The 13,025-nt window shown below is 47.0% G+C and overlaps 1 protein-coding gene across 1 annotated transcript in view; it reads left to right on the top strand.

Moving 5' to 3' along the window:
• Nucleotides 1-6,304: 6,304 nt before the first annotated feature.
• Nucleotides 6,305-13,025, top strand: part of LOC121844928 (glutamate receptor ionotropic, NMDA 2A-like) — a 32,915-nt gene continuing 26,194 nt past the window's right edge. Inside the window, exon 1 of the mRNA XM_042315456.1 lies at nucleotides 6,305-6,933. The gene's annotated coding sequence lies outside the window, so the exon portion shown is untranslated. The remainder of the gene's footprint in view (nucleotides 6,934-13,025) is intronic.

Here is a 13,025-nt window from a genome sequence, read left to right as displayed (position 1 = left end):
TCCTGGATTTACTACAGTCCTGGATTTACTACAGTCCTGGATTTAATACCCTCCTGGATTTACTACAGTCCTGGATTTATTACAGTCCTGGATTTACTACAGTCCTGGATTTATCTACAGTCCTGGATTTATTACAGTCCTGGATTTATTACCCTCCTGGATTTACTACAGTCCTGGATTTACTACAGTCCTGGATTTATCTACAGTCCTGGATTTAATACCCTCCTGGATTTACTACAGTCCTGTGTGTATTACCCTCCTAGATTTACTACCCTCCTGGATTTACTACCATCCTGGATTTACTACTGTCCTGGATTTATTACCCTCCTGGATTTACTACAGTCCTGGATTTACTACAGTCCTGGATTTATCTACAGCACTGGATTTATTACCCTCCTGGATTTACTACCCTCCTGGATTTGCTACCGTCCTGGATTTACTACAGTCCTGGATTTATCTACATTCCTGGATTTATATACCGTCCTGGATTTAATACCCTCCTGGATTTACTACAGTCCTGGATTTTCTACTCTCCTGGATTTACTACAGTCCTGGATTTACTACAGTCCTGGATTTAATACAGTCCTGGATTTACTACCGTCCTGGATTTAATACCCTCCTGGATTTACTTCAGTCCTGGATTTACTAAATTCCTGGATTTACTACCCTCCTGGATTTACTAAAGTCCTGGATTTACTACCCTCCTGGATTTACCACAGTCCTGGATTTGCTACCCTCCTGGATTTACTACAGTCCTGGATTTATCTACAGCACTGGATTTATTACCCTCCTTGATTTACTACCCTCCTGGATTTACAAAATTCCTGGATTTACTACCCTCCTGGATTTACTACAGTCCTGGATTTACTACCCTCCTGGATTTACCACAGTCCTGGATTTGCTACCTTCCTGGATTTACTACAGTCCTGGATTTATCTACATTCCTGGATTTATATACAGTCCTGGATTTAATACCCTCCTGGATTTAGTACAGTCCTTGATTTTCTACCCTCCTGGATTTACTACAGTCCTGGATTTACTACAGTCCTGGATTTACTACAGTCCTGGATTTAATACCCTCCTGGATTTACTACAGTCCTGGATTTACTAAATTCCTGGATTTACTACCCTCCTGGATTTACCACAGTCCTGGATTTGCTACCCTCCTGGATTTACTACAGTCCTGGATTTACTACAGTCCTGGATTTATCTACAGTCCTGGAGTTATCTACAGTCCTGGATTTATTACCCCCCTGGATTTACTACAGTCCTGGATTTACTACAGTCCTGGATTTATCTACAGTCCTGGATTTATTACAGTCCTGGAATTATTACCCTCCTGGATTTACTACTGTCCTAGATTTACTACAGTCCTGGATTTACTATAGTCCTGGATTTACTACCCTCCTGGATTTACTACAGTCCTGGATTTACTACAGTCCTGGATTTACTACAGTCCTAGATTGATTACAGTCCTGGATTTACTACAGTCCTGGATTTACTACAGTCATGGATTTACTACAGTCCTGGATTTTCTACAGTCCTGGATTTATTACCCTCCTGGATTTACTACAGTCCAGGATTTACTACCCTCCTGGATTTATTACAGTCCTGGATTTACTACCCTCCTGGATTTACTACTGTCCTGGATTTACTATAGTCCTGGATTTACTACAAATAGCCCCATTACCCCCCCTCCTGCCAGAATGCATGTAATGCCCCCAGAAAGGTCTCGTCTCTGTTGGAGAAACAGAAAGGACAAACAGCCCCATTACCTCCACTGCCTTCAGAAAGTGGTGGTGGATAATTTTTCTTTACTGTCAAATGAGTAGAGACAAACTTATCACACAAGTCAGAGTTATACTTAAACTTAATCTTTAATCACTGAATAATAACGGAGCAGGTCAATACAACGCACACGCAAAAATAAAGTGAATCGATAGATTGCTCTACGATAATGATGGCTGGTCGTGGCTGGTCGACGATTCACTCTCAGTTCATTCGTTGAGAGCCCCGAGACAAAAGAACAATTTTTTTTTATAGCCAAGATACACCCTGTTTATATAGCCAAGATACACCCTGTTTATATAGCCAAGATACACCCTGTTTATATAGCCAAGATACACCCTGTTTATATAGCCAAGATACACCCTGTTTATATAGCCAAGATACACCCTGTTTATATAGCCAAGATACACCCTGTTTTATAGCCAAGATACACCCTGTTTATATAGCCAAGATATAGCACCCTGTTTATATAGCCAAGATACACCCTGTTTATATAGCCAAGATACACCCTGTTTATATAGCCAAGATACACCCTGTTTATATAGCCATACACCCTGTTTATATAGCCAAGATACACCCTGTTTATATAGCCAAGATACACCCTGTTTATATAGCCAAGATACACCCTGTTTATATAGCCAAGATACACCCTGTTTATATAGCCAACATACACCCTGTTTATATAGCCAACATACACCCTGTTTCAACCGACATGATGAAACAACATATATATTGAATGGATCACAAGGTTAAGATTAGTATGAAAGATACCAATAATTCATAGCAGACAGTGTCTGTTGTGTCAACAGTTTTCATTGAATAGAGACCAGTGTCTGGTCCTCCCGACTCCAACCTGAACCATCTCTACCTGGGACGGTATAGACCAGTGTCTGTCCCTCTCGACTCCAACCTGAACCATCTCTACCTGGGACGGTATAGACCAGTGTCTGTCCCTCTCGACTCCAACCTGAACCATCTCTACCTGGGAAGGTATAGACCAGTGTCTGGTCCTCCCGACTCCAACCTGAACCATCTCTACCTGGGACGGTATAGACCAGTGTCTGGTCCTCCCGACTCCAACAGCACTTACAGTTGACCTGGGTAGCTTTAACAGGGCAGAAATTTGACAAACTGACTTGTTGGAAAGGTGGCATCCTATGACGGTGCCACGTTGAAAGTTACTGAGCTCTTCAGTACGGGTCATTCTACTGCCAATGTTTGTCTATGGAGATTGCGGGGCTGGGGGTACTGGGGGACCTGGGAGGCTGGGGGTTGAGTGGCTGTGGAGGCTGGGGGTGCTGGAGGGGCTGACTGGGAGGGCTGGGGGACTGGGGGGGGTGCTTGGGTTTTCCGACTTGTTGACTGATTGTAGTTGTATGCATGTCACGTTCGGCCGGTTGGCAGGTCAGGGGTTTCAGAGTTTCCTAGTTCCAGCTGACGTGTGAGCTCAGCATTGATCTGACAGGCAACAGGCCAGTTGGTATGTTTGTATTGATCGTGAACTAGTGGGGCATGTTGTTGTGTTGTAGATGTTTTGGTGGATTGGTTTTGAATGGCACTTTATTTTTGGATAGATTTTTTTTACCTTCATTTTTTTCCAATAATTAAACAAAATTATAATAAAAATTCATTTTTTTCTTGTTTAATTGTGATTATGTTACAGCCAATTAGAGAGAGGAGGTAGGAGTTGTTTAATTGACATTATGTTATACAGCCAATTAGAGAGAGGAGGTAGGAATTGTTTTTAATTGACATTATGTTACAGCCAATTAGAGAGAGGAGGTAGGAGTTGTTTAATTGACATTATGTTACAGCCAATTAGAGAGAGGAGGTAGGAGTTATGTTTTATTGACATTATGAAGCAGCCAATTAGAGAGAGGAGGTAGGAGTTATGTTTTACTGACATTATGAAGCAGCCAATTAGAGAGAGGAGGTAGGAATCATGTTTTATTGACATCATGTTACAGCCAATTAGAGAGAGGAGGGAGGAGTTATGTTTTACTGACATTATGTTACAGCCAATTAGAGAGAGGAGGTAGGAATCATGTTTTTTTGACATTATGTTACAGCCAATTAGAGAGAGGAGGGAGGAGTTATGTTTAATTGACATTATGAAGCAGCCAATTAGAGAGAGGAGGTAGGAGTTATGGCCATGGAGAATTGAACCTCTGTCTCCTCTGTCGATGGAAAGTAAGATATGTGGCCATGGGGAATTGAGCTCTTCTCTCCGGGGTCGATGGACAGTCAGATGTGTTGCCATGGGCTCTGCACCAGAACCTTCTCTCTTCTCTGATCCCAGAAAAGGTTGGAACACGTCCAAGTGTGTGTATGAGAGAGAGAGAGAGAGAGAGAGACAGAGAGAGAGAGAGAGAGAGAGAGCAGAGAGAGAGAGAGAGAGAGACAGAGAGACAGAGAGAGAGAGAGAGAGAGCGAGAGAGAGAGAGAGAGAGAGACAGAGAGTATACTAAACATTAAGAACACATTCTCTTTCCATGACAGACTGACCAGGTGAATCCAGGTGAAAGCTATGATCCCTTATAGGTGTCACTTGTTAAATCCACTTCAATTACTGTAGAAGAAGGGGAGGAGACCTGGTTGAAGGAAGGATTTTTAAGCTATGAGACAATTGAGACCTGGATTGTGTATGTGTGCCATTCAGAGTATGACATGGACAAGACAAAATATTGAAGTGCCTTTGAACTGGATATGGTAGTAGGTGCCAAGATGGTGGAAAGAACTGCAACGCTGCTGGGTTTTCATTTATTAGATCTTGCCTCATCGCTGCGACTCCCCCGACGGGCTCGGGGAGAGGTGAAGTCACGCGTCCTTAATCCACCCGAAATCCAGCCGCACCATAGGTCTACTGATCTTTAGGTAGGTAACAATTTACTAGCATATGTCTCCTGGTCTGGGTAATACTGTAGGAGTGCTATAGGCTACGCTGTCCACGCTTTGGAGTCAGAACATTGAATACGAGAAAATAATTGTTCCATGAATACATGGTTTTGAAATATCATTAATAATCAATAACGCTGATTAAGACCAATGTCTTAATCAGGAAACACTGTTTTCAACTGGCTACTGGGGTCAGCCTGCAGGCACCCGGCCCGCCACAAGGAGTCACTAGAACCAAGTAAAGCCCCCACCAGTCAAACCCTCCCCTAAAGCCGGACGACGCTGGGCCAGTTGTCTTATGGGACTCGCGGCCACGGCAGGGTTGTGGTCCAGGAAGGAACCAGGTCTGTAATAACGGCTCTAGATGCAGCACATGGAAAGGCTGCTGGGTATTTCATCTCTCTCTGCATCTCTCTGCCCCTCTGTTTCCCTCTCTCCCTTTCCCTCTCTCTCCATCTCTCTGCATCTCTCTGCACCTCTGTTTCCCTCTCTCTCCATCTCTCTGCATCTCTCTGCCCCTCTGTTTCCCTCTCTCTCCATCTCTCTGCATCTCTCTGCCCCTCTGTTTCCCTCTCCCCTTTCCCTCTCTCTCATCTCTCTGCATCTCTCTGCCCCTCTGTTTCCCTCTCTCTCTTTCTCCATCTCTCTCTCTTTCCCCCTACTCTCTCTCCATCTCGCTACATCTCTCTCCACCTCTGTTTCCCTCTCTCTCTCTTTCTCCATCTCTTTCCCTCCCCCTCTGTTTCCCTCTCTCTCTTTCCCCTACTCTCTCTCCATCTCACTGCATCTCTCCCTCTCTCTCTCTCCATCTCACTGCATCTCTCCCTCTTGCTGCATCTCTCTCCCTCTCTCCCCCTCTCTCTCTCCATCCCTCTCCCTCTCGCTGCATCTCTCCCTTCTTTCTCCAGAGTGCAGTAGCAGACTCCATACAAGAGTTCTGCAGAGAGAAAGGGAGGGGGGTTGGGGGGAGGGGGTGCTTTTGACGGCAGGCGGCATGTGAAATTTAAATGACAGCTATTCTACGTCACTGAGAGGCACCCCCTGGCCGACAGACTCCACATCCACATCCTGATATAGAAGGATAGAAAACAGAAAGATTAGAAGAAAACGACGACAGAAAAAAAGGAGAAGAATTAGGCTATTCTGGTGCATTACTTTAATTTCACCTTTATGTCAGCCAATCACAAAACAAAACACCTTCATGTCAGCCAATCACAAAACAAAAACAAATAATAAAATATGACATAAAAGCAGTGGTTCCTTACAAGGTCTGAAAAAATGTATCGTCATTTATTATAATAAAAACGTTCTAAGGATCGTCTTCCGGTGATAGAAGTTGATGCTGCCTGCGTTGTGTTATCTAGTTCATTGCGCTGAAACCGGAGTTCAGCAGGGTGTTTGTGTGACGGAAGTCGTCTCAGTTCTGAAGGAACAAGCACCGAGCAGATCCACCGGGCAACAAAAAAAAAAAAAAACAGGTTGAATCAACGTTGTTTCTCACGTCATTCAAACCAACAACAACAACATCACTGTGATGATGTTGAATCAACGTGGAAAACTAATTGGATTTGTAAAAAAGTCATCAACACAAAAGGGCATTTTCATTTTTTTTTCTCCCAAATCCAATGACATTTCTTGTTGATTTCACGTCGAATTAGATTGACAGCTCAACCAAATGTAAATCAAAACTAGACGTTTGTGGCCAGTGGGGTGGGAGCCAGCACAGCGAGCAGCGCAGGCACCGTCGGTCCGTCCATCCTTCCAGCAGCCAGTCCCTCTTCTGCAGAGCGCACTCACTCACTCACACGCACGTACTCACGCACACAAACACGTTGTAGTCAGTCCTACCGTGTGCGTTGCGTGCAGGGCAGCTCGGCTCGCTGCTCGCAGCTGGGATAGGACGAGAAAGAAGACCACGGGAGAAGGAGAAGACAAGGGGTGTGTGGAAAAGGGACTTACGTTCGACTGGAAGATGTTGGACTGGGATATTTGTACCGCGGCGGACCAAGGAACACGTTACACAATGAGCCCTATTGGATTACAGTGATTGTGCTGCTCTTTCTCAGCGGTGTGTGTGGAGTTAACAACAGGATTAATATTCTATACCTCGGGAAGGAAGGAAGGAAAGAAGGAATAAACGCTTGTCTTCATTTGGTTTGAGTTCCAGCGGACGCGGGGGGGAACCGGCTGGGCTGTTGTAATGTCACCTCATCACCCCGCTGTTCTGAAGCTCTATGAAAGGGAGAGGCTGTAAGTATGTCCCTGTGTAATATGTCTTTCTGTCAGTGTCCATGTCCCCCTGCAGGTTCCCCCAGGTCTGTCTCTCTCTTGTCTATTCATGTTTTCATTATCGACATTACTGTTGCGTTTTTCAACGGTAGCGATAGGCTGCCCCGTTTTACGCATAGCCTTACCGTGCCTTGACTCTCCAAAGTGCAGCGAGCACTAGGCTGTGTGTGTGTGTGTGTGTGTGTGTGTGTGTGTGTGTGTGTGTGTGTGTGTGTGTGTGTGTGTGTGTGTGTGTGTGTGTGTGTGTGTGTGTGTGTGTGTGTGTGTGTGTGTGAACATGAGGGAAAGCTCAGCTCTTTTTGTCTTTGGGTTCATTGTGATCAACTGTGCTTCAGAACTAAACCCCCAGCCTGTAGGTTACCATGGGTGCACAGAGGTACCATTACCCACAACCACCTTTGTCCTGGTTAGGTTACATATCAACCTATAACCCCTTCTCTCCCCCCAATATCCTGCTACATATCACCCTACCACCCCAATATAACCCCTCTACATATCACCCTACCACCCCAATATAACCCCCTCTACATATCACCCTACCACCCCAATATAACCCCCTCTACATATCACCCTACCACCCCAATATAACCCCCTCTACATATCACCCTACCACCCCAATATAACCCCCTCTATAACCACCCCAATATAACCCCCTATATCACCCTACCACCCCAATATAACCCCTCTACATATCACCCTACCACCCCAATATAACCCCCTCTACATATCACCCTACCACCCCAATATAACCCCCTACATATCACCCTACCACCCCAATATAACCCCCTCTACATATCACCCTACCACCCCAATATAACCCCCTCTACATATCACCCTACCACCCCAATATAACCCCCTCTACATATCACCCTACCACCCCAATATAACCCCCTCTACATATCACCCTACCACCCCAATATAACCCCCTCTACATATCACCCTACCACCCCAATATAACCACCCTACATATCACCCTAACCCCAATATAAACCCTCTACATATCACCCTACCACCCCAATATAACCCCCTCTACATATCACCCTACCACCCCAATATAACCCCCTCTACATATCACCCTACCACCCCAATATAACCCCCTCTACACATCACCCTACCACCCCAATATAACCCCCTCTATATCACCCTACCACCCCAATATAACCCCCTCTACATATCACCCTACCACCCCAATATAACCCCTCTACATATCACCCTACCACCCCAATATAACCCCCTCTACATATCACCCTACCACCCCAATATAACCCCCTCTACACATCACCCTACCACCCCAATACAACCCCCTCTACATATCACCCTACCACCCCAATATAACCCCCTCTACACATCACCCTACCACCCCAATGTAACCCCCTCACCCCTACCACCCCAATATAACCCCCACATCTACACATCACCCTACCACCCCAATATAACCCCCTCTACATATCACCCTACCACCCCAATATAACCCCCTCTACATATCACCCTACCCCCCAATATAACCCCCTCTACATATCACCCTATATCACCCTCCCCCAATATAACCCCCTCTACATATCACCCTACCCCCCAATATAACCCCCTCTACATATCACCCTACCACCCCAATATAACCCCCTCTACATATCACCCTACTCCCCCAATATAACCCCCTCTACACATCACCCTACCACCCCAATATAACCCCCTCTACATATCACCCTACCACCCCAATATAACCCCCTCTACATATCACCCTACTCCCCCAATATAACCCCTCTACATATCACCCTACCACCCCAATATAACCCCCTCTACCCCCTGCTAAATATCTAGTTGTGGTTTTAAGAACAACCCAACACAGATGTAGGATTGTAATTTGATCACAATTTTGTTCCTGAGAATATCCCTTCACAGCAAGAAATGCTAAACTTGTAGTTTCTTTTCCTTTAAAAAGCTTCTAAAATTAGTAATTTCCACTTTGAAAATTCAGACTTGATTTGCCCTGAAGAAAAAAAATGGATCAACCCCGTACAAAAATATCCATGAATTATAATCCACATAATGATTCACATGTCCTGTTGCTGCAGGATTACTTTCCTGCTGTAGCAAACTGGCTCAAATTAAGATCCTACATCTGTAACTGGTGGAATAAACGGAGTCGTTGTTCCGTTTCGGTACCTATATGTGTGTGTGTGAGCAGAGTGATCTTGTTGCAGACTCGTGTCATAATCATGTGAGCGGAGCGCAGGACGAGCATCTCTCTCTCTGAAGACTAAACAGCGCACCGGAGCCCCCGGTAAAAATACAATAAGACAAACACCCTCTGTATCTGCCTGCCCTCGATCTCGCCGCTGTCTAGAGCTCCTGGGGGTTTGTGCGGATGCTGCAAGCATTACGTGAGACAGGAGGGGAAACGAATGAATTGTTCAACCCCCCCCATTAACGCGAACCCTTCGCTGAGAGAACATGATGTGGGAATGAAGCGTGTGGGATTTTCGGGGAGGAGAAGAGACGGTGAGAACAGATGCTACAGGGGTTACACTTCTTCCTCATTGGCTCTCCTCGTCGACACTGCGGGTTTCTGCTGTCCATCGGTTTTCCATTCAGCCTCAGAACTTCCTTTGCGTGTGTCGGTGGTCCAGCAAGGCTACAGGCTCTGAATGACCGAGAGAGACCAAATACTGTTGATTTGTTTTAAAGAATATTGAACCCAACCATTTGATCAGTCACGGCCGAGATAATAGTAACGCGTAAATTTCGGATGGCCACGCTGTGCTTTTTCCGTTTTTCATGTTGGTGCTAGTAAAACAGGCATGGTACAGTGCCAGGTATCAACAGCCAATCCTAGTAAGGTGAATGGAAACTATAGTGAGCTTCAATTGGTCAAATAGCAACACTGTGTCGCAAGAGTATATGCTTAAAGTTCAGCTCATGCCAACTTTGATCCGGTTCCGTGTTAAACATCACTCGTCTATGTACGCATTGCCCAACGGCCCCCAGCATGCTATATGGGTCTCTTATGTCAGGATCTGTCACCCACGCCCACATACAACTTGACTCGCTGGAGAGAGAGATTTTTTTGTATATTATCTACCTCACTTGCTTTGGCAATGTTAACACATGTTTCCCATGCCAATAAAGCCCTTGAATTGAATTGAGAGACAGAGAGAGAGAGAGAGAGAGAGAGAGAGAGAGAGAGAGAGAGAGACCGAGAGAGAATATGTTTTGTCCTACATTCCGCAGAGCAAGCAGCCGGGCCGATAGGTGGCTGCAGTCCCGGGTCCCGCCAGTAGGGGTCGTCGGTGTATTGTGGTGCATCCAGTAACACTTTAATGAGAAATCAAAATGAATCTACATCTTCTCTTCTGTCCCCTTCCGTGCTCTCGGAGCCAGTCACGTTGTAGAGGCACAGTTCTTACATCTGACTGAGTCTCTGCTCACCAACATGGACAGGGAGGGAGGGAGAGGGGGGAGGGAGGGAGGGAGGGAGGGAGGGAGGGAGGGAGGAGGGAGGGAGGGAGGGAGGGAGGGGGGGAGGGAGGGAGAGGGGGGGAGGGGAGGGAGAGGGGGGGGGAGGGAGGGGAGAGAGGGGGAGAGGGAGGGAGGGGGGGGGGAGGGAGAGAGGGAGGGGGAGGGAGGGAGGGGAGAGAGGGAGGGGGAGGGAGAGAGAGAGAGAGAGGGAGAGAGGGAGAGAGGGAGGGGGAGGGGGAAGGGAGAGAGGGAGGGGGAGGGAGGGAGGGAGAGAGGGAGGGGGAGGGGAGGGGGAGGGGAGGGAGGGAGGGAGGGAGAGAGGGAGGGAGGGAGGGGAGGGAGGGAGAGGGGGGAGGGAGGGAGGGAGAGCGGGAGGGGGAGGGAGGGAGAGCGGGGAGGGGGAGGGAGGGGAGAGAGAGAGAGAGAGAGATAGAGAGGGAGAGAGGGGAGGGAGGGAGGGAGGGAGGGTGGGAGGGAGGGAGAGAGGAGGGAGGGAGGGAGGAGGGAGAGGGAGGGAGGGAGGGAGGAGAGAGGGAGGGGGAGGGGGAGGAGGGAGGGAGAGGGGGAGGGGGAGGGAGGGGGAGGGGGAGGGAGGGGAGGGAGGGGGGAGGGAGGGGAGAGAGGGAGGGGGAGGGGGAGGGAGGGAGAGGGGAGAGAGGGAGGGGAGGGGGGGAGGGAGGGAGGGGGAGGAGGGAGGGAGGGAGAGAGGGAGGGGGAGGGAGGGGAGAGAGAGAGAGATAGAGAGGGAGGGAGGGAGGGAGGGGGGAGGGAGGGAGGGAGAGAGGGAGGGGGGAGGGAGGGAGGGAGAGAGAGAGAGAGAGGGGGGAGAGAAGTGTTGATGTTTAAACAGGGTCAATCAGCTTGGTCCTCGCCTATAGCAGCAGAGAGAGAGAGAGAAGTCTGGTCCTGGCCTATAGCAGCAGAGAGAGAGAGAGAAGTCTGGTCCTGGCCTATAGCAGCAGAGAGAGAGAGAGAAGTCTGGTCCTGGCCTAAAGCAGCAGAGAGAGAGAGAGAAGTCTGGTCCTGGCCTATAGCAGCAGAGAGAGAGAGAGAAGTCTGGTCCTGGCCTATAGCATCAGAGAGAGAGAGAGAAGTCTGGTCCTGGCCTAAAGCACCAGAGAGAGAGAGAGAGAAGTCTGGTCCTGGCCTATAGCAGCAGAGAGAGAGAGAGAGAAGTCTGGTCCTGGCCTAAAGCAGCAGAGAGAGAGAGAGAAGTCTGGTCCTGGCCTAAAGCAGCAGAGAGAGAGAGAACACCTATTCAACACACCAGGTTTATGTGCACAGGACACAGGCTACGATACCAGACAGTTAACCTATCTGTTAGTGGTTAGACTATATAACCCCCCAGATACCAGACAGTTAACCTATCTGTTAGTGGTTAGACTATATAACCCCAGATAGTTAACCTATCTGTTAGTGGTTAGACTATATACCCCCCCCAGATACCAGACAGTTAACCTATCTGTTAGTGGTTAGACTATATAACCCCCAGATACCAGACAGTTAACCTATCTGTTAGTGGTTAGACTATATAACCCCCCAGATACCAGACAGTTAATCTATCTGTTAGTGGTTAGACTATATAACCCCCCAGATACCAGACAGTTAACCTATCTGTTAGTGGTTAGACTATATAACCCCCAGATACCAGACAGTTAACCTATCTGTTAGTGGTTAGACTATATAACCCCCAGATACCAGACAGTTAACCTATCTGTCAGTGGTTAGACTATACAGTGCCTTGCGAAAGTATTTGGCCCCCTTGAACTTTGTGACCTTTTGCCACATTTCAGGCTTCAAACATAAAGATATAAAACTGTATTTTTTGTGAAGAATCAACAACAAGTGGGACACAATCATGACGTGGAACGACATTTATTGGATATTTCAAACTTTTTAACAAATCAAAAACTGAAAAATTGGGCGTGCAAAATTATTCAGCCCCTTTACTTTCAGTGCAGCAAACTCTCTCCAGAAGTTCAGTGAGGATCTCTGAATGATCCAATGTTGACCTAAATGACTAATGATGTTAAATACAATCCACCTGTGTAATCAAGTCTCCGTATAAATGCACCTGCATTGTGATAGTCTCAGAGGTCCGTTAAAAGCGCAGAGAGCATCATGAAGAACAAGGAACACACCAGGCAGGTCCGAGATACTGTTGTGAAGAAGTTTAAAGCCGGATTTGGATACAAAAAGATTTCCCAAGCTTTAAACATCCCAAGGAGCACTGTGCAAGCGATAATATTGAAATGGAAGGAGTATCAGACCACTGCAAATCTACCAAGACCTGGCCGTCCCTCTAAACTTTCAGCTCATACAAGGAGAAGACTGATCAGAGATGCAGCCAAGAGGCCCATGATCACTCTGGATGAACTGCAGAGATCTACAGCTGAGGTGGGAGACTCTGTCCATAGGACAACAATCAGTCGTATATTGCACAAATCTGGCCTTTATGGAAGAGTGGCAAGAAGAAAGCCATTTCTTAAAGATATCCATAAAAAGTGTCGTTTAAAGTTTGGCACATGCCACCTGGGAGACACACCAAACATGTGGAAGAAGGTGCTCTGGTCAGATGAAACCAAAATGGAACTTTT

The sequence above is a fragment of the Oncorhynchus tshawytscha genome, unplaced genomic scaffold (genome assembly GCF_018296145.1).
Source record: "Oncorhynchus tshawytscha isolate Ot180627B unplaced genomic scaffold, Otsh_v2.0 Un_contig_1289_pilon_pilon, whole genome shotgun sequence".
In the NCBI taxonomy this organism is placed as follows: domain Eukaryota; kingdom Metazoa; phylum Chordata; class Actinopteri; order Salmoniformes; family Salmonidae; genus Oncorhynchus; species Oncorhynchus tshawytscha.
The sequence above is the reverse complement of the archived record's forward strand: the minus strand, read 5'-3'. Positions and strand labels throughout refer to the sequence as shown.